The 24,764-nt window shown below is 37.2% G+C and overlaps 1 long non-coding RNA gene across 1 annotated transcript in view; it reads left to right on the forward strand.

Moving 5' to 3' along the window:
- LOC135082909 (uncharacterized) overlaps nucleotides 1-24,764 on the forward strand; it is a 219,061-nt gene that overhangs the window by 71,178 nt on the left and 123,119 nt on the right. The window lies entirely within an intron of this gene.

A 24,764-nucleotide genomic window follows, 5' to 3' on the forward strand; every position in this document is an offset into this window, starting at 1 on the left:
ATAAATCTAAAAGTATCAATCTATACAAATATTATAAACAAATTTTAATATTCCTTTCTTAAGATGAATAATTTAATGATACATTCAACCATTGCATATGTAGAGTCCATTTACATATTTATAATTACTCATCCTTTGACAAACACTTGGTTTTTTATGCCTTTATCTTTTTCTGGCGATTAGATATAATGATATTTTTATCTTATTATTCTAACATTACAAGAGGAAAGTTATTTTTTAATTTACAAAGTTTTACTCTAAATGAGGTCTAATTGTGGTAAGGCTAAACCTGGTTGGAGGTTACACTTTCACCTATCTATTAGTTAACGAGCGATCGGAAGGTAGTTAGGTGTTGACATCATTGCATTTTTTTAATTAACAAATGATTATACCTGATCTTAATACTCTGTATTACACATGCCTTACAAATTAGTTAATTGATGACAAATAATTTAAAGGAAAGTCATATCTTGGTCAATGTTTGTTTATTAGCACTACTATCCATATTATAATGGTTAGTAGGTTTTATACTACTACTCTACAAAACAAATAACGAAATTATTGATCCCAATATTGAACATATAATATGATCATCATTCATGTCATGAATAATAATATGTCAAAAAAACTAATTGGATTCATGGAAAAAATATTAATAATAGAATATTAATCTGCTAAAACGCTCGTCTCATTGCAACTCGTGATTGCGATAAGCGTAATCTTTAGACGATAGATAAAATACCTTAATAAAGATACTTTAGTGAATTTGTCACAATTACAATTTTAAGATTAATAATCATACTTTTTCTGACTAAATCCACAGGAGTAGTACCAGTGATATTTAGCTCAAACAAACGAAATATTAATATTTAGTAAATAAATGGGATCATATTATTATTATTTAACTTGAGATATTCCCTATTACATTGTTTCCGTTTTTTTGTCAATTTCCTACTTTCATTATAATAAAAATTGCAATGCGAATTTAAAAGAAAGGACTAAATATTACACGCAAATCAAGTAAACTATATTTTGGTTTAATTGTTATTGTAATTCGATTTGTACTATCGATTTATTTATGTAAACAATAAATAAATTATTATGTTACAACATTTTACTATAATCACCGAGTCTTACATGAAGTTATTCGTACGAACTGAAATATTTTTATGTAGAGTCGGTAGTACCTACGTGTTTTTATCATTACTTATTTTATATTACATATTATTTATAAAAATAAGTAATAAATATTAGGGCCAATTAAAAAAGTAATTGTAAATCAAAAAAATATTTCGAAAGATATATTGTTTTCGAAACAAGTTCATAAAAAATGACCAATAGATGGCGCTACCCTATTTTGAATGACCATTACAGGCATTCGCTTCCCCTTTCTGAGTTAAGTCTTATAAATGTTTACTTTTATGTCCATGCTTGTCTTATTAATTTATTTTTATTATAAATACACGGTTCTATATTGGCTCACATAAAATTCTAAATCCTATTCTTTGTCTTACTACCGATTTGTGTTCATAATAATCTCTCTTCATAATTTTATTTTTCATACTTTTTTTATTCATACATTTTTATTACTACCATCGGAGCTCATAACAATTAGTAATCATAATTTTTTTATCAATACTGTTACTACCAAGAACCATTTAAAATACATAATTTTTATTTTCAGATCTTTTTTCTTCATAACATTAATTGATCATATTGTTTTAATTAATAATGTTGTTACTAAGAACATACTTCAACTCATAATGTTTTTGTTCAGAATAATTTACTTTATAACAGACATACTCGTATCTTTAAAAACATCATATATAATTTAATATAGTAGATAAGCATGCAGAGCATGCAACATGAAAGCAAGCATGCAGCATGCATTGGTATCTCCTCGTCTCCGGCGCTGCGGGATGTGCAGCCCTTCCGCCCTTGCGTAACGAGGCTCAGGCACCCACGCTTGCTTCCGCAGCTTCGGCTTTTTGGATCGCCATCGGCGCCTTCGGCCTCAGCCGCTCCAGCTCACCCGGGCGCCTGAGCCTCGTTACAGCGGGCGAGGGCTGCCCTCCCTCCGCGCCTCCGGCTTTTAAATTACACTCTAGGGGTAGGGCAGACAAGACTACGTGGAGTCGGTTTTGCAGCGATTCGTTTCTGTCACGTTAGATTTCAAATTAATTTAATGTTAAAATACGATTTAATACTAATATAGACATCATGATTTTCAATAAATGTATAAATACACTTATGAGTAATAAATTTATGAAAACAAATATTAGGATACATCACATTTATGAATATTATAGTTATTTATTCGAATGATTATGAGTTTCGATCATTAGTATAGAAAAATATATGAAAACAAATATTAGTAAAAACTAAGTGTATGATTAGTGATATTATGAATATCAATGATTATGTTTTTAAATATGTAGGTTTTAAATTTTTTATGAAGAATGATCATTATGGTATCAAATTGTATGAGAAATATTTTCAGACCTCCAATGATAGGAATTGAAAAGTTATGTAAGAAAATGCGCTACCTAAATACACAGTTGAAATAGAATTTAATTTAAGTGTTTACCAATAACGATGATGATGAATAACCAACATTTTTTCAGACCACCGAACGAAGATGTGTGTTGCAGATTTTTAAATAATGTAAGTTCCTTCTAATAAAATATTTCAATAAGTGAATATAAGTACAATGTAATAAGTATAACGGTTACTTTTACCGCATTTTATTTTTATTCAAGAAATAATTATAATGATGTGATGAGACAAAAATGTAGAGACACCGAACGCGATATTTCAATCAAATCAATTAATTTTTATTCTTTGTGTATTTTTGTTGTGCAATAAGTAACCCGTTAACCCCTCCAAGAAAGCTAAATACATATGTACATAATATACACGGTCTTAAATCTCGATTCGACAGTCTTATTTACGCCGAAACCGTAGGATTTTTTTAGAGTCCTAAAGTCCATTTCCGTCAGCCTAGGCGCAGACCACCAACTTTTAGTTGGCCGATAGTTGGGTCGGGCTGTTAATCAGTATGGACAATTGGACATGTATGGAAGTGCGCACATTACACCGATTTGGTCTCGGCCGATTCTTCATACAAATTAGAAGCAGGTCCAGGCCAACTAAAAGTCGGTGGTCTGCGCCTAGGCTCATACACTTATTTAAGCAGATGCTATGCCTTATTTTCAAAGCTTTTTTCCTTAGATATTCAACCTCAGTCTTACACAATTATTTATGCAGATGTCATGTCCTATTTCCAACATTATCAACTCGTTCTCGATGTTGACCAAACAATGCGATTAGGAAGCAGGAATGGTCCGATGTTGACAGATCGTGTTTGCCCACCGGTGACCGATAGCAGAGGTCACTGTGAGATGGAGGGGTCTGGTGGACTTTTGGTTTATTGACTTTATCCGTTTAAATCAGGCATCAAGGTGATGAACAGAATTTTTATTTTAATGTTTATTTATTTGTTATTCTGAAAATAATGAATGGTTACTAAAATTATTGCAATGTACTTAGGTTCTTTAGTAGGTAATAATTTTTCTATTGGTAGAGTCTTGGATCATTTGAATTTTTGTGTGAGAAAGAAAGAAAAAAAAATTTTTTTTTTGGTAATCTAGCAACTGTTATTTTGTAAAATAGGCTTAGGTTGTTAATTTATCTAAAAGATGAAGTACCTATCTCAACAGTGAGACGAAAAACTTATTAAAAAATGGGTTTATTGAATGGTGAAACATAACAACACCAAAAATAAACCTCGTTTCTAGATACAATTCCGTGCTAAGCCGATCAATAACTAAGTATTGTTAAAAACCTTAATCTCAAAAATCTGTCTTTTATCACCGATTTAAAGGCCGTTATTCCTATCATAGTCACTGTTATTTGTGTTACAAGTATTTAGGCGTGGCTCTTAGAATAAGTAGTTCCTGAAACCGATAAACCTATAGCACAGACTACAGCATGTAGAGTTTGACACTGCGGCATCTTACGTGCTTGTAATAAGGTCGATATTGCAACAAAAGTGTAGAGCCTGATGAGCTGTGGTTTGTACATTACTCAACTGGGAGGAGACGATGTATCACTATCTGCAGCACCTAAATAATCTGTTTAAAGGCTGTAGCACATTTATGAACCTGGAAAGGGATCGTAACCGTATCAAGTCGAGGCGGTCATTATTTCTTTGCATGAAACTGATGAAACTCCATACGCATCCATATTTCGAGTCTGAAATTCAACGCCGTACAGTAACGTAAACGCCTCGCCTCGCGATTGACAGCGCGCGAAATGCGATGACAGCTCGCAAAAGGTGAGACGATGTTGATCCCTTTCCTAGTTGATAAATGTGGTTCGTCCTTTAAATGTTTTATCGTTCTCCGTGACATTAATCGATAGTTGATACGACGATAAGAGGATCTTTGGGGAAAAACATGCTTGTACCTATTCCTTAAGCCGGCACAAATATGTGTCTGAAACTCAGTGACGAGCCTCGAGTAGGATTATTGACTGTCTCTACATGATCTTTGTATATTATTGTCCAACTCCTTATATCTTCTGATTGGATTCGTTGCGGGATCTAAGACTGCTATCCCCGGGACTACGGAACATTCACTGGTTGGGTTTCATTGGAAGCTGTAGATCCTGGCTATACAGGAATTGCAGTGATGGGATAATTCCTGTAACTACACACTAATTCTAAACTTTTTTCAAATGTAGCCTTTCTGGCCTCACCTTCATAGGACGAGCCAATATTATGTTCTAATATTTTCTTATGGTAATGTGCCATCGTAGAGTTTTGATAACATAATTGGATGAACTCAATTAGTGTCAAAAATTCTAAATCTTCTAACAGAACATGTTAGTCTAGTATTAAATAAATTATGCAACGCGAAAGTATAAAATTAATTCAGAGTCGATTGCACTTCAGGCTTCACAATTTTGTAGCAAAACCACACCTATCAAAGCTGCATTAGATGCCTTAGTTTACCTTGACTATCGTCATCTTGAAAACTATTTAAAGTTAATCACATATGGGCAGCGTTAGCCAAGTTCGTATCCGTTTGTTATCTCGCCTTACTTAGATCAGTATTTAGTACGTTAAGAATCTACTTTGACAGCTCTACATTGGCTCTTCTTATGTCCTTTAAGATAAGATGTCAATTCGTCAAAAAGCTTGATGGTGAGTGTAAATAAAGACTAACAAAGAGTTAATAATATTATTGGTTTTATTGTCTATCTTTAGATTTGTTGCAAATTCTATTTTTCTTTTTGTCGTGTCGACAACCCAAAACTCTCTATCTCAAATCGCATCTATTAAAAACAACATAATGCTTAGCTTAGAAGAAAAATTTAGGGAAAAACAACATGCCTACCTGCTTAATTCGGAATTAAAACAAAATATACCTAGTGAAGATTTGAATCTTTATTTAGGGTGCGTCTCTACAATAGCAAGTAGGTATCGCGATAGACATTTTAGACGATGTATTTCTTAGAAGCAGATTTCATTATTCTCGATAATACCTGATAATATCGATCAATTCCAAATTAAACAACAACCCAAATCTCACAAATAAACACTATGTAATTGCTAAAACATTACCAAATATTCAAAATGCAAATCGCTCCAAATGGATTTACATAATTTAATGAATTCTTTCTTTCTTTCTTTTCAGCCAAATGACGTCCACTGCTGGACAAAGGCCTCCCCCAAGGTTTTCCACAATGAACGGTCCTGCGCTGCCCGCATCCAGGCTCTTCCCGCGACCTTTACCAGATCGTCGGTCCACCTAGTAGGAGGCCTGCCCACGCTACGTCTTCCAGCCCGTGGTCGCCACTCGAGAACTTTCCTGCCCCAACGGCCATCGTCTCTACGAGCTATGTGCCCCGCCCACTGCCACTTGATTTTAGCAATTCTGCGAGCTATGTCGGTTACTTTGGTTCTCCTGCGGATCTCCTCATTTCTGATTCGATCACGCAGGGAAACTCCGAGCATAGCCCGCTCCATCGCCCTTTGGGTGACCTTGAGCCTTCTTATGAGGCCCATAGTAAGCGACCACGTCTCAGATCCGTATACCATCACTGGCAACACGCATTGGTCAAATACTTTCGACTTAAGACACTGCGGTATTTCGGACGTGAGTATATGGCGAAGCTTCCCGAACGCTGCCCATCCGAGTTGGATTCGACGATTGACCTCTTTCTCGAAGTTGGACCTACCTAACTGGACTGTTTGTCCCAGGTATACATAATTGTCAACAACTTCGAGTGTAGAGTCTCCAACCTTCAGAGGAGTGGGTGCAACACGGATATTAGACATGATTTTTGTCTTGTCCATGTTCATTCTGAGGCCCACTTGTTGAGAGGCTCTACTGAGGCCATCGAGCATTGTGCCTAGATCCTCCAAGGTCTCAGCCATGACTACGATATCGTCCGCGAATCGAAGGTGGGTGATGTACTCGCCGTTGATATTTATGCCAAATCCGTTCCAGTCCAGAAGCTTGAAGACATCTTCCAGGGCGGTGGTAAACAGTTTTGGAGATATGACGTCTCCCTGTCTTACCCCTCGCTGCAACTGGATAGGTTTCGAGTCCCGATCCTGGAGGCGGACCGACATTGTGGCGTTTTTGTACAAACCCCTCAACACTTCGATATATCGATAGTCAATTTGGCACCTTTGGAGAGACTGTAGCACTGCCCAGGTCTCGACCGAATCGAAGGCTTTTTCATAATCCACAAACGCCAGGCAAAGTGGTTGATTATACTCCTCGGTCTTCTGTATAATCTGCCTTAGCGTATGTATGTGGTCTATGGTACTAAAGCCTTTTCGGAAACCGGCTTGTTCGGGAGGCTGGAAGTCGTCGAACCTGCGAGCGAGACGATTCGTAATGACTCTCGAAAACAGCTTGTAGACATGGCTCAGAAGTGAGATGGGTCTATAATTCTTCAACAAGGTTTTGTCACCTTTTTTGAAGAAGAGTACCACCACACTTCTGTGCCACGTCGTAGGCGTTTTTCCTTCGAGGATGACGGAATTGAACAGCTTCTGAAGAGCCCTTAGTACCGGCGTTCCGCCTGCCTTCAAAAGCTCAGCCGTTGTGCCGTGTGGGGACGGCCGTAAAAGAATACTTTTCCCCACCGCCCACAGGAGGCGTGTCGTAAGAGGCGACAAACTCCTGTAGCACCGGACGGGCAGCAGCGTCTGCGTGCGAAACCAAGTAAAAAACTGCGATCGCCAACCCGCCTGCCAAGCGTGGCGATTAGGGCAAAACCCTCCAAATGGTGGCACAAACAAAAAAACGGCCCCTAGTCCCCGGCGGCCCCACTATCCCGGACCACAGTAGCGGTCACGGTAACGGTGGGGCAAGGGGTGCGAAGAATCCCCGGGGGATGCCAAGCTACCAACACCGACGACCTCTGGCCCTGGCAACCTATAACGCTCGCACACTGCGTACAGACGTGAAGCTAATGGAACTCGAGGAAGAATTGAGCAGGTTACGGTGGGATATCGTAGGATTATGTGAAGTCCGAAGAGAGGGAGAGGACACCATAATTCTCAAATCCGGAAACCTGCTCTATAACCGGGAGGGCGACCAGCAGTCCCAGGGTGGTGTCGGGTTTATCGTCCACAAGTCCCTTGTCAACAACGTGGTCCAGATCGAGAGTGTTTCGGCGAGGGTAGCGTACCTGATACTCAGAATCACCAAACGGTATTCGCTGAAGGTCATACAGGTATACGCACCGACCACGGAACACCCCGACGACGAAGTGGAGACTATGTATGAGGATATTTCCAGAGCCATACATAGCTCCCGGTCCCATTTTACCGTTGTGATGGGGGACTTCAACGCGAGGCTAGGTAAACGAAGCGATAATGAGCCGAAAGTGGGGCAATTTGGGTATGGAGAGAGGAACGCACGTGGCCAACTGCTGGCTGGCTTTATGGAGAAGGAGGGCCTCTTTATGATGAACTCCTTCTTCAGAAAGCCAAAACAGCGAAAGTGGACATGGCTGCATCCCAATGGCGCTACAAAAAATGAGATAGACTTCATCTTGTCGACGAAGAAGCATATATTCAATGATGTCTCTGTGATCAATTCGGTCAAAACAGGAAGCGATCACCGAATGGTAAGAGGCACATTGAATATCAGACCCAAGCTCGAGAGATGTCGACTGATGAAGTCTACGCTCCGCCCAGCGCCCATCCAACTCCAAAACCCCGAAAGCTTTCAGCTCGAGTTGCAAAATCGTTTCGAATGCCTAGGAGACTGCGAAAATGTGGACGAATACAATGACAGGTTCGTGGAAATTGTCCAAACGACTGGGTCTAAGTTCTTTAAAACCCGTCGTTCAAAAGGAACCAAAAAGATCTCTGACCTCACCAATCAACTCATGGAAGAGAGACGGAACTTGGTTTTGCAGTCCTCTGAAGATGCTGCTCAGTATCGGCGCCTTAACAGACAGATCTCCAAGTCTTTGACTCGCGACCTACGCCAATTTAATACAGACCGTATTAAAGAGGCGATTGAGCGAAACAAAGGCTCTAAAGTGTTCGCAAGAGATCTGTCTGTTGGCCAAAGTCAACTGACCAAGCTGAAGACAGAGGATGGCAGAGCCATTTCGTCGGGGCCGGAGATATTGGAAGAGGTTGAGAAGTTCTACGGACAATTATACACGACTGTACGCGCACCTGTCACAAATCTAGCCGAAGACCCAAGAGCTAGACTGACCCGACACTATACCGAAGATATCCCGGACGTCAGTCTGTACGAGATTAGAATGGCTCTCAAACAGCTGAAGAACAACAAGGCACCGGGTGATGATGGAATTTAATGAATAATATAATATAATTAACATAATGAATATAATGATATTGGTGATACTGTGCGCAGACGCATCCAACATTACCTAAATTGTGAGAGGGAAAAGAGGTATTAATCGTCAGTTGAATGACGTACTGATTATGCTGACAGCGAGACCTTATAAGGTAAATATTCAGTCATTATTATGTAAGGAATATTATCAATATTATTCGTGCGTCTAAAAGTGCATTGACCATTTATTTCGCTAAGTCCAGAGACACAAATATTTTATAAGTTACATAAAGTATTTACTATTTTTCTTACTTTAGCAGTGTCGTAGCCTCACACCCAGGACCAGGTACGTATTAAAGTAGGGTAGTAAGGTACGTTGAATTTAAAGAACTGGTGCGAATTCTGTTAAAAGCTAGCCCTGAAGATTTTTATATCGTTAAAGAAAAGTTTTTTTTTACAATAATAATGCACCTGAAGAAAAACTTAAGGAAAAACAACATACCTACCTGCTTAATTCGGAATTAAAACGAAATGTTAAAACGAATAAGGAAAATTTCGTTGCTATCTGTCAATACTGATTTTGCTTTCATGAAAAGATGCTGTGGTTCACCGGATCCTAAATCCTTTTAGTTAGTTTGACATAATACAATCAAAGGTTTACTAATAACGGTTTTATTTTCTGTCAGATATGAACGATGCGAGTGATATCAAAGTTCACATGGCAGATAAGCGCATTAAAGGTTGTCTGGGACTTTTTTAATTTACCTAAAGGAGATTTAAGAAATAAATTATAGAATCGAACAGTCTAGACTGAATACTAGATAGCAATGATATTATATAAAAACAAAAGCAGATATGTTATAAGCGCTCGCGCTGTGAATACTCAAATACGTCCCAATTGGGACGTCTTGTGTTTAGTCTTCGTGTGGCCTGCGTCGTGCGCAATCGCGTGCATACCACACCGTAAGTTTCTGTGTTCTTACCAAAATAAATAAAAAATGCCATCGTGTGTGTTTCGAAAGTGTACCAATTATGACTCTAAAGTTAACAAAATACAAGGGATCTCTTACCACATGTGATTATGCAAAATTATTTAGTATTTATATTTTCAATTATTTATGCAAACAATCAAGACGCCATGCGCCATGTTCAAGTTAAGAAAGAGAAAGCGATCTTGTTTTGACGTTAGAGCGATAAGGATGCGTGCGCCGCGGACATAGATTAGTTAGTGCAGAATCGTTAAAACTATAGCTATCTCTTTCATTTGCGTGCTATTTCGTATCTTTTGTTTCACTTATCAGTTACATTTGTCAATGTGTGTAATTTGGAATAGCTCGGCACGGATTAAAATCGTAATTTCTATGAACGTAACATATCTATAGTTCTTTAATATCATTGCTAGATAGACATAATAATTATATGGGTCTCTTATCAGAAAATAACGTTAGTCTGTAACCTCAATGAATAGATCAATGGCCTATGCTAATTATTTCTAATTAGGCGCTTCCAAAGTAGTCTTTAAGTGGCTAAGTACAAAAGTGACGTGTTTTAAATTGATCCGCTTAGAGGAATCGTGAAATATGAGGTGTATGTCACGTCAGTCGATTCATCAGGTCGACGACGTACTTTATAGGCCATTGAAGGCAAGCAGTACAGTTGGTGGAACGTGGTAACGAAAAAGATATTCTCCATTCAATTTTGGATTGATGGTCATGAGAACAACGTTCATAATCAATCGAGGAAATTCCATTTTGTGCTGAAAGTTCAGCTGGCGATTGTACATTCCTCCAATGCAAAACAAATGAATGGAGAGCCCGTATGACGTCACTTTCATGTTTTTTTCATAAGTGCCAGTTTTCAGAGCACATTTCCTTTCAAGATTTCCTAAAATAAAACCTTTTTGGGGGTTTCTTCTAATTCAAGTCACTAAAATATCCTCAGCTATTCTAAGCTAAGAATAACTCATAACTCTATCATTTTTTCTAATTTATTTTAAGATTTAAAGAAATCCTATTGAATTATTGAACGAAATTACCAACATTATTTAATTTTGGCATTTGGGTTTTTGCCTCCATCTAATATTAATCTGCTATGAGTAAATTCTCGCAATTTTCCTCAGAATCAAATAATAATTTGCTGCCTACATAACCGCGTCGATACCGATATTATATTAACTCTTTAATCTTGTATTTATTGCATTTATTTGGGTGCATTGACTAAAATTAAATAATGATTTCACTGATGTATTTAATTGAATAATCTTTGGCCATCAATATTCCAGCATCAACAGTCGACATATCGCTAATTGCTGATTATTTTTTGTGCTTAATTTTTTTATGTCACGAATTGAATATTTGATTTATTATTCGTGTTCTGCGGTACTACGAGTACGTGCTTCGTCACGCAGTAGTGACGGTAGACTGACAGCATATCAGGCTGTACATCTTTGTTGGAAAATCGCCTCTATTACGACTACATAAGACTACAGATTAGCTTGATGATGTGCCGCTGTCTGTTCTTACGTCGGGATGCGCGTGAGTTGAGATGCTGCCGACGCGAGCGAAATGACATCAAAGCTAAAATCAAAAGTAATTTTATATTTGACTAGCAGCCGCCCGCGACTTCGTACGCGTGGATCCCGTTTTACCCCCTCAGGGGTGGACTTTCGTAAAATCCTTTCTTAGCAGATGCCTACGTCTACCTGCATGCCAAATTTCAGCCCGATCCGTCCAGTAGTTTGGGCTGTGCGTTGATAGATCACTATGTCAGCCAGTCAGTCAGTCAGTCAGTCAGTCAGTCAGTCACCTTTGAGTTATAATTTAGATTAAATAATAATTATAATTATTTAAATATTATAATAAGACTTATTTGAAAATGCCCTTTAACTGGAGCCACTGAAATTCAGTGTCGTGGCGTCGCTGTAAGTCGCGATAAGCATTTATTGCTGAAATAGGAAAGTCAAAGTGAATCTACGTATTTTTTTTTATTCTTTTCCTGAATTATTAATGTACCACCTGTGTATTATTCTTAGTTGATTGTCTTCTAACATGTTTAGTTCTTGTATTATAAATAAAGATAGGCAGGTCATGCTTAACATTTTTCAGTGTACGAGTACACGCACACTAAAATGGAACAGCATCGGTGACTGCGTAGAGATACGAGTATGAGTATTTTCAGAAGGCAATTGAACGAAATAAAAATCCTATACAGTACCTACATAATCTGTTCATGTAAGATGCTTATCAGGCACAATAATTAATTTACTTTTATTACAGATTATTACAGTCCATTAATTACAAAAGAAATAAATGAGTACAGAATCAAAACCCAATCGGTGACTTCGTTCATTTATTGTTTTTTACGCACAATTTCTCAATGAGATTTCTTTGAAAAGTTATATATTTTTAAAATTAATGTCAGCTAGTTATTATTTATTTAGTTAAAAATAACATAAGACCAACTAGCTGACTCGGCGAACTCCGTACCGCCTATGTTTATCAGAAATAGTTTAGGACTCTAATGGTGAAAGAATTTTCAAAATCGGTCCATTAGTTTCGGAGCTTATTCAATACAAATAAACGAACTTTCTTCTTTACAATATTAGTGCATAACAAAATTATTTCACTTCCAGAATTTTAATCTAAACAAACTACAGCGACATTCAGAACGTTTTCGTGTCTAGTTCAACATAAACAGTGCCTTCCCGCCAAATTGCGGAAATGCGCGGCAAAATTCATTCACAAACCGGGGACGGCGTTTACAAACATGGCGGCGAAGGAAAAAATAGACGAACGACCGCGTTTAGTTTACAAAACATAGGCAAGGGTGGCTGTGTGACACAATAGATGCTTAACCTAAACCATCTAAGATAGTCTACTTGGTTTACATTAATTTGTGTTTATAGTATCTAGCAGAAACCTACTTCGTAAAATACCTACTTTGGCGGAATTTTCATGTGAAAAACTTTATTTTAATTAGTGTTTTCGCTCTCGATGGTCGAGATCATGACATCTAGATTTAAAATTTGAATTTCGAATCATTTGCTTTCTTTTGTTTTTTTAATATTTTAGTGCCGTGTCGTGGAAGATAGTGAAGTCACGTGAGCTATTGTTGTGAATGAGGAATAGAAAAGAACACGAAGTTATAACTTATGCGTAGTCTATCCGAAGATTGGGAAAAAAATCATGACTATAAGTTGTAAAATGTTTCAGGGTGAAATTTTCCGCCGAAATGTTTTCCCTTTTCAATTATTTTCCAAAAAATTTGATTTTCACTAAAAGAGAGCACCGATACTTGACCGTACTTACCGATACAGATTGACGTCAAGTATATTTAGATTTTTAAAGTCAACTATATTCCGGTACTGTGCTGCATGTAAAATTATAATACCAATTAACCATCCGTACGCCTCACAATCGCTGAAAAAAACTTCAACACAACAACTATCATTAATGTAGAGTAACTGGCATCGATACAAAACAATACCGCACGCGGAAAAAGCATGCTAACAAGCAAGCGTGTGTTCAACGGATAATTCTTTTTATAAAAAAGCGAACACTCTCGCTCTTTATCTTCGCATTAATTAAATAACGCACAATAGAATCAGTGGCACACAGCTCAGTATTGCATGACATTATACTTTTTCACGCGGGCATCGTAACTGACACTGGCCGGTAGGAATTCTTCGCGGATAGGGTTGTGTTGTGTATTGTTTGTATTTTAATTATGAATGATGATTTAGAGCATTAAAAAGTTATGTTGGCCAAATGCTGGCCACGAAAACCGAAAACCTTGAAAAAATATTATGCGTTCCAATTTCAAATAGCATAAAACCTTTGCATAGTAACGTGGTATGTTTGCATATAAAACATTGCTGAAGCTGAATGTAGGTCATATTAATATCGTGTACGGTAACATACCCCAGATTTCATAGGGAACCCATGGAAACCCATGACAAACCATGCACTGGTAAGAGGAAGTTAGAAGAAATGGTAACAGTGGAAAAGGATATTAGAACGAAAAGATTTAACTTATATGATTGTTATCCTGTAAAAATATTAATTAAATTTTATTTCTCTATGTAGTTAATATGTATTTAAAAATAAGAAATAGAAAAAAATTGGAGAAATGAAAGTGATTGTCCATTACAATTCATCTATGGATGATACGAGTTCTAAAAGTTTACAAAGATTTGAAAATACATAATATTTAAAAAACATTCGAGTTTTCAATAAATTAAAAAAAGTCCAGCTTCCACCTCGCAAAAGCAGTCTGCCATCCCTGCCTTCGCCAACTGCGCATGTAAGAAAAAAGTTAAGATTCTATTTCGCGCCAACGCTTCCGCCATTTTGGTCGCGTGATGAAAATGATGTATTGGTCAAACGGCTTTCTTTCGCTTTCGTTGGACTGCGCTCGTGATGTTACTCCGCATTTCTTCCTTATTTGTTATTTTTATATTACTTCGGTAATTGGTTCGTAAAACGTGGGATTGCTGGTTTCAGCGCGGAAATAATTTTATAGATTTTTTTAACGGGCCAGCTAGTTAGCAAGCCTACGTTTTGTTTTATTAACTCCGTTGCATAATGAAATAAAGTAAATTCATGGATGCGGGCAGCGCAGGACCGGTCGTTGTAGAAATCTTTGGGGAAAGCCTTTGTCCAGCAGTGGACGTCATTTCACTGGAACGAACGACCGAAATAAAGACTAAGGCTGGGTTTGCACCAGGCTATACAAAAACATCGGTTATAGTTATAGTTACAGTTAAAGTGGTGCAACTGAAGCTTATAATAAAAGTTACACGTGCGTTGAACACTTGTTTACAGTGAGTGACGATTAGTATGGAAATGACATTTTAAATTAACTTTTCAACGCGTGTGATACTTTTTATTAGTAGAATTCATCTTCGAAAGTGATTGAAAAGTTTTATAACTTATTATAATTCCATCTACAGCTTCTTCCGATAAAATAAAAATAACAGCTTTCTAATACGTACTATTTGTTCGTTTATAAATCTGTGATTTTGGACCAATACAATAGAAAATCAGAAAAAAACGTTTTAAGCATGTAAGTATTTTAACAATAACCGCAATCTATCAATGAATTCAAAGGATGAGTTATAACTCTTAGAGGATCCTGGATCAGATTAGATAAACGACTTAAAAATAGTGTTAGCAACAACGAAAACAACAAAAATAATCAATGCCCCTGAACTTTTGGAACGATAATTTCGGATAGCTGTTTTATTATAAGTCGATAATCTTAGTTTAAAAAAATAGATTACGCACACGTGTAAATGCAAGGCCAGAGAGACAATCGTATCATCAAAGAAGACATTCGGCGTCGTATTACCAACTTAGACGTTAACTCCCATACTTAGGGTGAAAATACGTGGGATGGGATTTTTTTGGTGTAATAAGTTGAGGGCATAGATTAATAAAGCCTAGAATATAGATAAGAAAAGTGAGGCAACTCAAGTGGACCATCCTGGCTCACTTGAAACGGCACATCAAGTATAATAATCCGACATTTTTTTTATAAATAATTAAATTTTATTTTTAATCAAAGACATTTACAACTACATTTTTTAAATAAACTAGAAAAATCGAACTGCCTAATCGAACTCTCGACCTTTCGCTTGCTAGGCGACTGTAGAAAGAGTTCTACACTACTATTATTTACCTAATTCATTATTTTTACAAATTATTTTTTCAGGGTTTTTTCAAGTGATTAGCGTCTTTTTGACTTACTTTTAAATTTGGGAATAAATACTTTTAAGAGTTGGTAACACTCGCCCGTGTATCTGTTTGTATACGATATCGTTTCTCCGCCGTCAATATTGTTAGAGGCCGTTGACACTGCAGCGGCCGCGATCAGAATGTATCTTATGACCCTGTTTGATTTTTGTTGGTTGTGTTTACTTATCTGTAATTATAAACTTGTCTTTTGTATCTAAAGGTAAGTAGTGCATTAAAACAAAGACTTATGGAAATTCGTTTTTAAGATAGTCACAAAACATGGAAATAAGAGTAAAAAAATACGAACACGAAAAAAAATTTTAGTAACGAATAACTGCTAACGTTACTTCAAAGGAATTTATTTACACCACCTTACAACCTATAAGATATTTTAATTTAGCTTTCATTATTGTAAATTAACTAATTTCAGATTTAGATTTCAGAAGTAAGTACTTAACGTATGTTGAAGCACCCCAAAAATATTCTCATAAGACACACATTATGTAGTATATGACGTATACTGTGCAGACACTACACAGCAAAAAGTGTCAAAAAGAACAAGAGGAACTTTTGTTTGTGAAAATTTAAAACAAAGAGAAACTGACGAAAAATCTAGAATTTCAAATCTTCCTCGTAAACAATTACGTACCTACGCACGTTATAGCACGACGTAGTTAGTTAATTTAGTGCAGGAAAATAAGAGGTTGATAAAGATGATCAGACATTAAAAGAATTCTGCTATTGTATATTCACACCTGTGAACATAAGCGAGAGTCCATCTGTTTCCATTTGCCGTAAACGTGATGCTAAACATGTTTTGATTGTTTAAGGTACATCTACATTAGTACAACGGGGCGTTCGTGGGGCTTAGCGCTGTAGTGTGCAAATATCACGCTTGATGATTCCGTGGGCAATCTGACGCTAGCGCCAGCCTGTGATAAGGGTAGAGATGAATATTTTTTTGTTCTTTTCTATTTAATTTATTGGAGGAAAATATAAGGTTGATATAGATGATCAGACATTAAAAGAATTCTGCTATTGTATATTCACACCTGTGAACATAAGCGAGAGTCCATCTGTTTCCATTTGCCGTAAACGTGATGCTAAACATGTTTTGATTATTTAAGGTACATCCACAGTACGACGGGGCATGCGTGGGGCTTAGAGCTCGGCCTTATCACAAAAAAGTTAAACACACGTTGGACTTTTGTATAAAATGTCCTTTCCACATGTCAATTAAGCACAATAATTATTCAACGCGCGTTTAACTTTTTGTAATAAGACGGATAGTGTGCAAATATCACGCTTGATAATTCCATGAAGAAGTTGATGATGAAGGTAGAGTCAGGCTAATAATTAATTTAGTTCTATTTTCATCGAACACCATTTTAACTCTAAATGAGACGTCCACTAGAATACAAAATCAATTAAAAATTGTGACTTTGATGTTGGTAGCACATGATTCATGAGGATTAAATTAATAAAAATAGAGTTTTAGAAGGTCCTTTTGCAGAACTCTTGAGGGTTCCATGAGAAAAGTTAGAAAGAAATCGGTTTTCCTCAAGGTACCTATGTAGTGGTCCTTTCATAAGGCGCACGCCCCATACACGCCCCGCTTTAGTGTGATTATACCCTTACGCGTCGATAACCTGCTTGTACTTAACAATACGTGTTGTGAGGTAAATGATTAGTTAGGTATTGTTTACAATGCCAGAAGCAATTAGCGTTCTGGGAGTTGTTAAATTAAGTGTTTGTTATCATTAAATTAGAATTTGATAGAAAGTTTTTTAAGCGGTGTGATTCCGGTAGGATATAACAGAAATGTGCGAACATCATGCTTCCCCAACTAGGGTTGCCAGGTCCAAAATCACAAAAGCCGGACTTTGTGCTTCATTTGGCCGGACATTTTACCCTAAAAGCCGGACGGACATGTGACGGGGGGGGGGGGGGTGCAATTAGTGTCAGCTCATGAGTCAGTATACTATCATCATCGGTTGCTAACCAACATCCTGATGTGTGCGATTCTGTGGCTCGACTTTCGCCTGGCGCGGCAACCAAATAAAAAATAAAAAGCCTAACAAAAGCCGGACAGGCCGGACAAGGAAATATTTGGCCGGAGAAGTCCCTAATAAGTAATTAAAATTAATACGTAGGTATTCCTTAAAGATGGACCATGAATTTAGTACTCAAATGCGGGCAAATATCGATAGTATTTTTATTTAGCACTAAACCTTGTTGTAATGGCCTTTCAGTCTCTGTAGTTATGATCTTTTCATGTAGACAATTTGGTCTTAGTTATACGTTTTCATATTGTTCTCTACTATAAAGATAACTGCTCGTAGAGACGATGTCCGTTGGGGCAGAAAAGTTCTCGAGTGGCAACCACGGGCCGGAAGACGTAGCGTGGGCAGGCCTCCTACTAGGTGGACCGACGATCTGGTGAAGGTCGCGGGAAGAACCTGGATGCGGGCAGCGCATGACTGGTCGTTATGGAAAGCCTTGGGGGAGGCCTTTGTCCAGCAGTGGATGTGATTTGGCTGAAACGAACGAATAAAGATGTAATCTAGAGCTGCTGGTGTTATACAGCGACTTAGTATCTTCGTTCTTTTCAGTCAAATGACGTCCACTGCTGGACAAAGGCCTCCAAGGATTTCTACAATGACCGGTCCTGCGCCGCCCGCATCCAGGCACTTCCCGCGACCTTCACCAGGTATAAAAGATACTATAAAATAGTTAGTTAGATATAACAAATACCTATGCCGTTGACGGTACATAATACCTAACATTATAACGAGTAATCATTTGAATTTTTCTCCGCCTTCTTATCAGAAGAAGGCGACTCGTTATCACAGTGGGAATACCTCGCGAACTCAACCAATCATATTCAAGCAAGTGATCTGAAGATTTGTTGTTTTGTATTAACATAAACTAATTGTAATTAATAGATAAATATTCTATGAGGATTCCTTATCAGGTCCGCAGTGTTTTATCTATGAGATAAAATATATTAGTTTATAGGAATTTAAAAAATAGGCAACGTCATGGTTAGGTAAAGATGATTAGAAATAGCTTACACCAAGAAATGGCTGGACTATGTACCTACTTATTTTATTGAAAAGATAACTCAACTTTGATCACAATGTATCTATGTGTTTTGATCTAATGTGTACCTATTACATAATACTGTTATTTGTTACCATAGGTGTCACTTTAAAATTAGGGATTGATGGTGAAAACGGGCATTCGTCTTATTGTTTCCACCCTGTAGCTATGTATAAATATTGGTTAGATTGTCACTTACCACGATAGATATTCTTTTTCAATTTCCAAGGTACAGGGCACATTAATTTTGGTACAAATGTAGTCTAACTAAATTAAAAATATTTTGTAAATTGTCACTTACCAAGATAGTTTTCCAATATCTTCAAATTCCAGGGTTACATTAATTTGTATTATATCAAGTAATTAATTAATTAATCAGGGAATGTTTTTATGAAAACTGTATTCACTTATGTCTACTCAAATACTGATTTTGTCGCGCATTAAAATTTGAAATCGACTAGAAATCACTAGGAATAAAAACCGCATTTTTCCCAACCACATGGGTTGATAAAATAATAGTTAAAGATAACTTTGTTGATGTATTTCTCATGACCGATGGGATTTTTGAAGGTTATGTCGTGGCCAACTGAACGTGGTGGGACTAGCCTACACTTGATAAAAATTTACAGTAGGTATAACCTATTCATTTGTTTCAAAAGAGTAGGTACCTCTTTTGAAACAAATACTCGCTCGATCTTGTTTCAGCCAACCGATGTTCACTGCTGGACAAAGGCCTCCCCTAAGGATTTCCATAACGGCCGGTCTTGCGCTGGCCGCATCCAGGTTCTACCTGCGACTTTCACCAGATCGTCAGTCCATCTAGTGAGGGCCTTGGTCGTCATTCGAGAACTTTTCTGGGGGAGACTTTTTGTCCAGCAGTGGGCATTAAGTTGAAGAGAATGAGATAAGGCATAATACTTATGTACTAGACTGCAACTACATCTAAAATTAGGCGTACTGTGGCCAAAAACCTTCCTATGGTTGGTAAAACCATAATTAATTAACTAAAACTGCTAAATAAACAATTAATGTTGCTGTTTCCACACTGCATCATTACTGGAGATAAGCAGCAGGCAGATAACCGCTTGTAAGATTATGAAACGTTTAGTTTTAATTACAATCTTTGTTCTAATTGCCACTTTTTTACCATTTGCTAGCACTATGTTGTGGTGGAAGACATAAAGGTGCTAGAAGAGACGGATACAAATTAAAACTTTTAGCCTGGGTTGCACCATCACTTTGACTTTAACAAACGTCAAAAGTCTGTCAAACTCCATACAAAGACACCGGTTAAAGGTATAGTTACAGTCAAAGTTAATTAAGGTGATGCAACTCAGCCTTATAAGATAGAGATAAGTACATACTCTTTATTGTATTTACACAAAATGATTGACAGATATAAAATACACAAAAAGTTAAAATGGTCTAATTTAGGCAGTCTTATCAAAAATAAACGGTATCTCCCAGGCAACCTGGAGAGAAGACCATCGAATTATACTGGGAAAATATTAGTTTCAAATAGGTATTGAAAGAGGGCTTCTTTTTCAAAATATGAGAATAAGATGTTTGAAAATGAATTTAAAAATAATGAAGAATACCTATTTAATTTAAGTTAAGTTATATTGTTTTATTATTAAAATCATGTTACATGTTCGGATGTTAGGTAGGTACAGTGTTTAGCAAATAAATACAACTAATACATACTGTGCATGAAAAATTCATAGCTACATTTCCGGATGTAAACATACCTAAATACAACTAATTAACAACGTATTCGTTACATTTATTAAAGAGAATACATCCGTAAATTCGCTTTAAAAAATCATAAGTAAATATTAGTGAATGTTTTTTTCGTTGAACAATGTAAAGTCGATTGCAATAACGAAGATCCCAATGTTAAAATATTCCTTTAAAAAAAGGTTCAAGAATTATATTATAATATTCCACTCTGATCACCTGAATTTGATCACCCAGGTGATTAAAGTGGACTCAGGCGACACTTAGGTGTCCTTTGATCACCCATACCTACCTGAATAAATTCAGCTAGGAGATCAAAGTGGACTGCTTATCCATGGGTGATCAAAGGACTCACGAAGGCGAGTGCCTTCGTGAGTTGCAAGAACAAAAAAGTGCTACAGCTGTTAACTACCTCTTCCAGTGGTAGTAAGTCTACATCCGCGGCATGCTCACGGCTGCGTTAAGTAGTAGCAAGGTCTACGCATAACCGCGTCAATTATAATTTTTAATTTTATAAACTCATCTCGGACGGTTTGCGAAATGTCATGTCCAGTGTTGCAGTGGCCTCTTTGCGCGTTGCCCAACTGTTGGTACTTTAGGTAAAGAATTAAGAAACTGCGGGTAGTGTGTAAATATTTTACGCGTAATTTTCCTGGACGAGACGTGTTCATTATCACTCCTTAGCCGCGGCTTAAATCTATCAGCATACCTGAAATAATGATAGAGTATATGAATACTCTATACCTATCTATAGAGTATGCTGATAGATTTAAGCCTCGGCTAAGGAGTGATAATTGACTCGTCTCTCCCTTTTTTCATTCAAACACTACTAGCAGTGTTCTTGAAATCGTCGATCCTCTAAGCTAAAGAGTCGACTTCTAAGCAGAGTTGGATCTCTATCTAGTGAAGGCCCAGAACAAAGGAATAAAGATCAGGTAGATACAACATTTTGTATCGGGTCAAGGACTAAAAGTGGAGATTTCGGCAAGTAATAATTATAAAACCTCATAAGATCTAAAATCCGTGTTTTAGGTTTCGTCTTCATACCATTATCAATAAAATTGTAGTCTATCACAAAGTCAGTAGCCGGGAGGAGATAGCAGATATCACGCTCCAAAGAATCTGGAAATTTATAGACTCAACGGGACTAAGCAGTGAACTCTAAAGACAAGGGCTGCCACAATAGATCAAACCTGGTCGAGTTGGCGCAAGTAAAGGCCCAAAAACCAATAATAATAATAAAAGTCAGTAGCAAACGATTCGAGTAGGTCTCCCGAATAGGAAGGTAGGTACAGTATTCAACAGTTGGCTATCGCTGCTCAAATAACTATGGATTGATAACCTCCTTATTTTCGAAGTCGCTCTAAAATTATGTCAAGAAGACGCGGGCGCGGCGCGTGCGCAAGGCGCCTGTGTAGGGTGACCATGCGTTGAAAAAGGCAGATTTTTTTGGACACCCTAGTGACCACTTCTTATATCGATTTGGGCAAGAGCTTTTTAGAAAGCTCTGATAAGATTCTGTTATCATCAACTAATCAATATAGCTTTTTTTCAAGATTTGCAATTAGCTTGGGATAAATACAGGTTAAGTGGAGAAAGTTTATGTTCTTCAGGTCTGACCGGTATCAGAAGAGTAGGTAGGTAATAATTGTCGATCCTAAAGATGAAAATTACGTAACTATTTGTGCCGTTATTGTTTTACCGAGACAGGAAAAGCGAATGATAAGGAGGCTATTTTGCCCACTCTACATACGTCACAACCAACATATGGTTTCAGTCTCTATTAACTGCTTGATATCCGTCTCACATCATCACCGAACAATTATTTCGGATAATTAGATTGATTTACCTATTTTTAAATTTTATAGCCGAAGGAAGAAGCGAGCTTTACCCGGAATCCTCACCCACAGAGCAACTAGCTAATCTTTATCTTATCTCCAACTGCACACTGGTTAGTCCTGAAATTCCGAACAAATTATCAAACATGGTGAGCCCAAAAATGGCGGATGGTCCGCGAAAGCGGGCGGATGGCTGCGCGTAGGCATCCCGCGCGGCGCATGCGTAATGGCGCTGTCAAACTTTTCTCCCGCCATCCATTTCGCGTATGAATGCGTGCGGTACGGTAATAGACCATTATGGTGAGCATGGCGGTTTGAATTTTGATATGAAATTCAACGAACGTGTAGATGAAACGCATTTTTGGCAGATTTAAAAAACTATTTTGAAGTAAACTTACGAAGTTAATTTATTGATCTAATGCTAGTTTTATTTTGATTTCAGGTTTGATTTATTTCTAGTCAGCTTATTGTTGCTGGGTGTGACTTGTGTTGGTTTTCCTGACACAATTTTATCGAAATAAAATTTAGTGCATAGCTCTACATAATGCCGTGGCAGTTGGTGGAATGTACCTATCTTATTTCGCTTACCTTTACTTATTTGTTATTTTGAAACAATTTCCTGTAGGCATAAAGAGCATAAAGCCAGCTGTATCTTAACCTTTGTAATCAATTTATGAATGATCGATTTCATTTGTCAATTTGCAATCCTTATTACGTAATTTAGTATTGTTCCAAAAAGGAGGAATACTTACTGACGCATATTTTCATCATCGAATTATGCTTTCGCTGAGACCATTGTCATGTCATGACGTCCTTAGTGGTTAATGATTCAGTCATCATTCTGGCTTTCCTTTTAGCCCAAGAATTATTGTAACAGCTTCCTTATTCGTGTGCGATAGAGATCAATATCGAATAAGCTGTAAGGGATGACATTGAAGTCTTTTAGGTATTAAATTAAATGAGACAGGTACAAAACATTGATATTTTGTATTATTTACAAATACAATTAACCAGACGGTAATTTCTTGTAAAAGTTGGTGTGATATTATGCTCTATAGTGATGCTCTTCGTTAAAATGTGATTAGCCCTTGTGTCGAAAAAGACATGGAAGGCAGAAAGATTGGAAAAATCTCTTAAATTAATAATTATGTGCATCTAGTATGGGATTTTTCATTCAATCCGGAACAAGACCCTTCTGTAGAAGATGAAAGTAATGAGTAAAGCGGGAAAATTGTGCTTTGTTGCGTTGGATATACGTCCATATTATCATCACGGATGAGTAAAATTTACTCGTCCGTGACTATCATAAGCCATTTAATTCCATGGAATTTATTTGTATTGGGTTATGGAATTTATATTTTAAATATCGCAGATTTTTACCATACATTGCAAGGAACTCTACATATTTGGCCATGGAACCAATCATCATCGTCATCATTTTCAGCCATAGAACGTTCACTGCTGAACATAGGTCTCCCACAATGGTCGGTTGGTGGCGGCCTGCATCCAGCGCCTTCCCGCTACCTTTATGAGGTCGTCGGTCCACCTTGTGAGTGAACTTTCTACGCTGCGCTTTCCGGTACGAAGCCTCCACTCCATAACCTTGCTGCCCCATCGGCCGTCAGTTCTGCGTACTATGTGCCCTGCCCATTGCCACTTCAGCTTGCTAATCCGTTGGGTTAATGGAACCAAGGACTACCTACCTATATTTAATAGAATTCAATTTCAATGTTTTAATTGTTATGGTGTTTTTTTTTTTTTATGTGATAGGAGGCAATTTATTATTTGTTTTTTTACTCTTTTATGATTGCCTTGTTTTTCTTCTTCTCTTCCTGTACATTGCGCCCCCCTGCTGACAACAGAGGACCCCCGCTGAAAATCAGTTTCGAGACAAGCCCTGGTGCGGTCTTGATGTATGCTGAGCGGGTGCCTATTTGTCAGAGGGGCACAACAGCTATCTGTCCATTTGTGTATCTCTTTCATTATGTACCTATATCTTACCTGCTTGTATGTCTTTCTTTCAAATAAAAACTATTCTATTCTATTGTATATTATTTTGAGTCGTAGATTGTTACCAAAACTTGCAACTCACTCTCATCCCTTTATAGTAAACTTACACCAACTCTAAATATTTACAAGCGATCTCGCCATTACCATGATGATATAGATCGCCTTACGTAAAGCAATTAACATTCTTCTCTGTTAGGACTCTTGACAATTAAGCAATACACTTTCTCTACCGATAATTTCCTGTTTACGATTACTCATTAGCTAATGCTCATCTTTTACTGGATTATGTATAGAAGGAGAATAATAATATGTTGGTACTTTAATAATTGGTATTGTGTGATCAAGAAAATTTATCGCTTTCGGAATAACTACGCGCGTAGGTACTCTTGTGCATTTTCTCCACCTGTGCAACTAGCCTGGATCTATGTATTTAAGTACTTGGTAATAGGCACGTCAATCAGTTACATATATTTTTATGTATTGTGGAAAATTATGTTTGTCAGAGA

Source organism: Ostrinia nubilalis, chromosome 22 (assembly GCF_963855985.1).
Source record: "Ostrinia nubilalis chromosome 22, ilOstNubi1.1, whole genome shotgun sequence".
NCBI classification, from domain to species: Eukaryota; Metazoa; Arthropoda; class Insecta; order Lepidoptera; family Crambidae; genus Ostrinia; species Ostrinia nubilalis.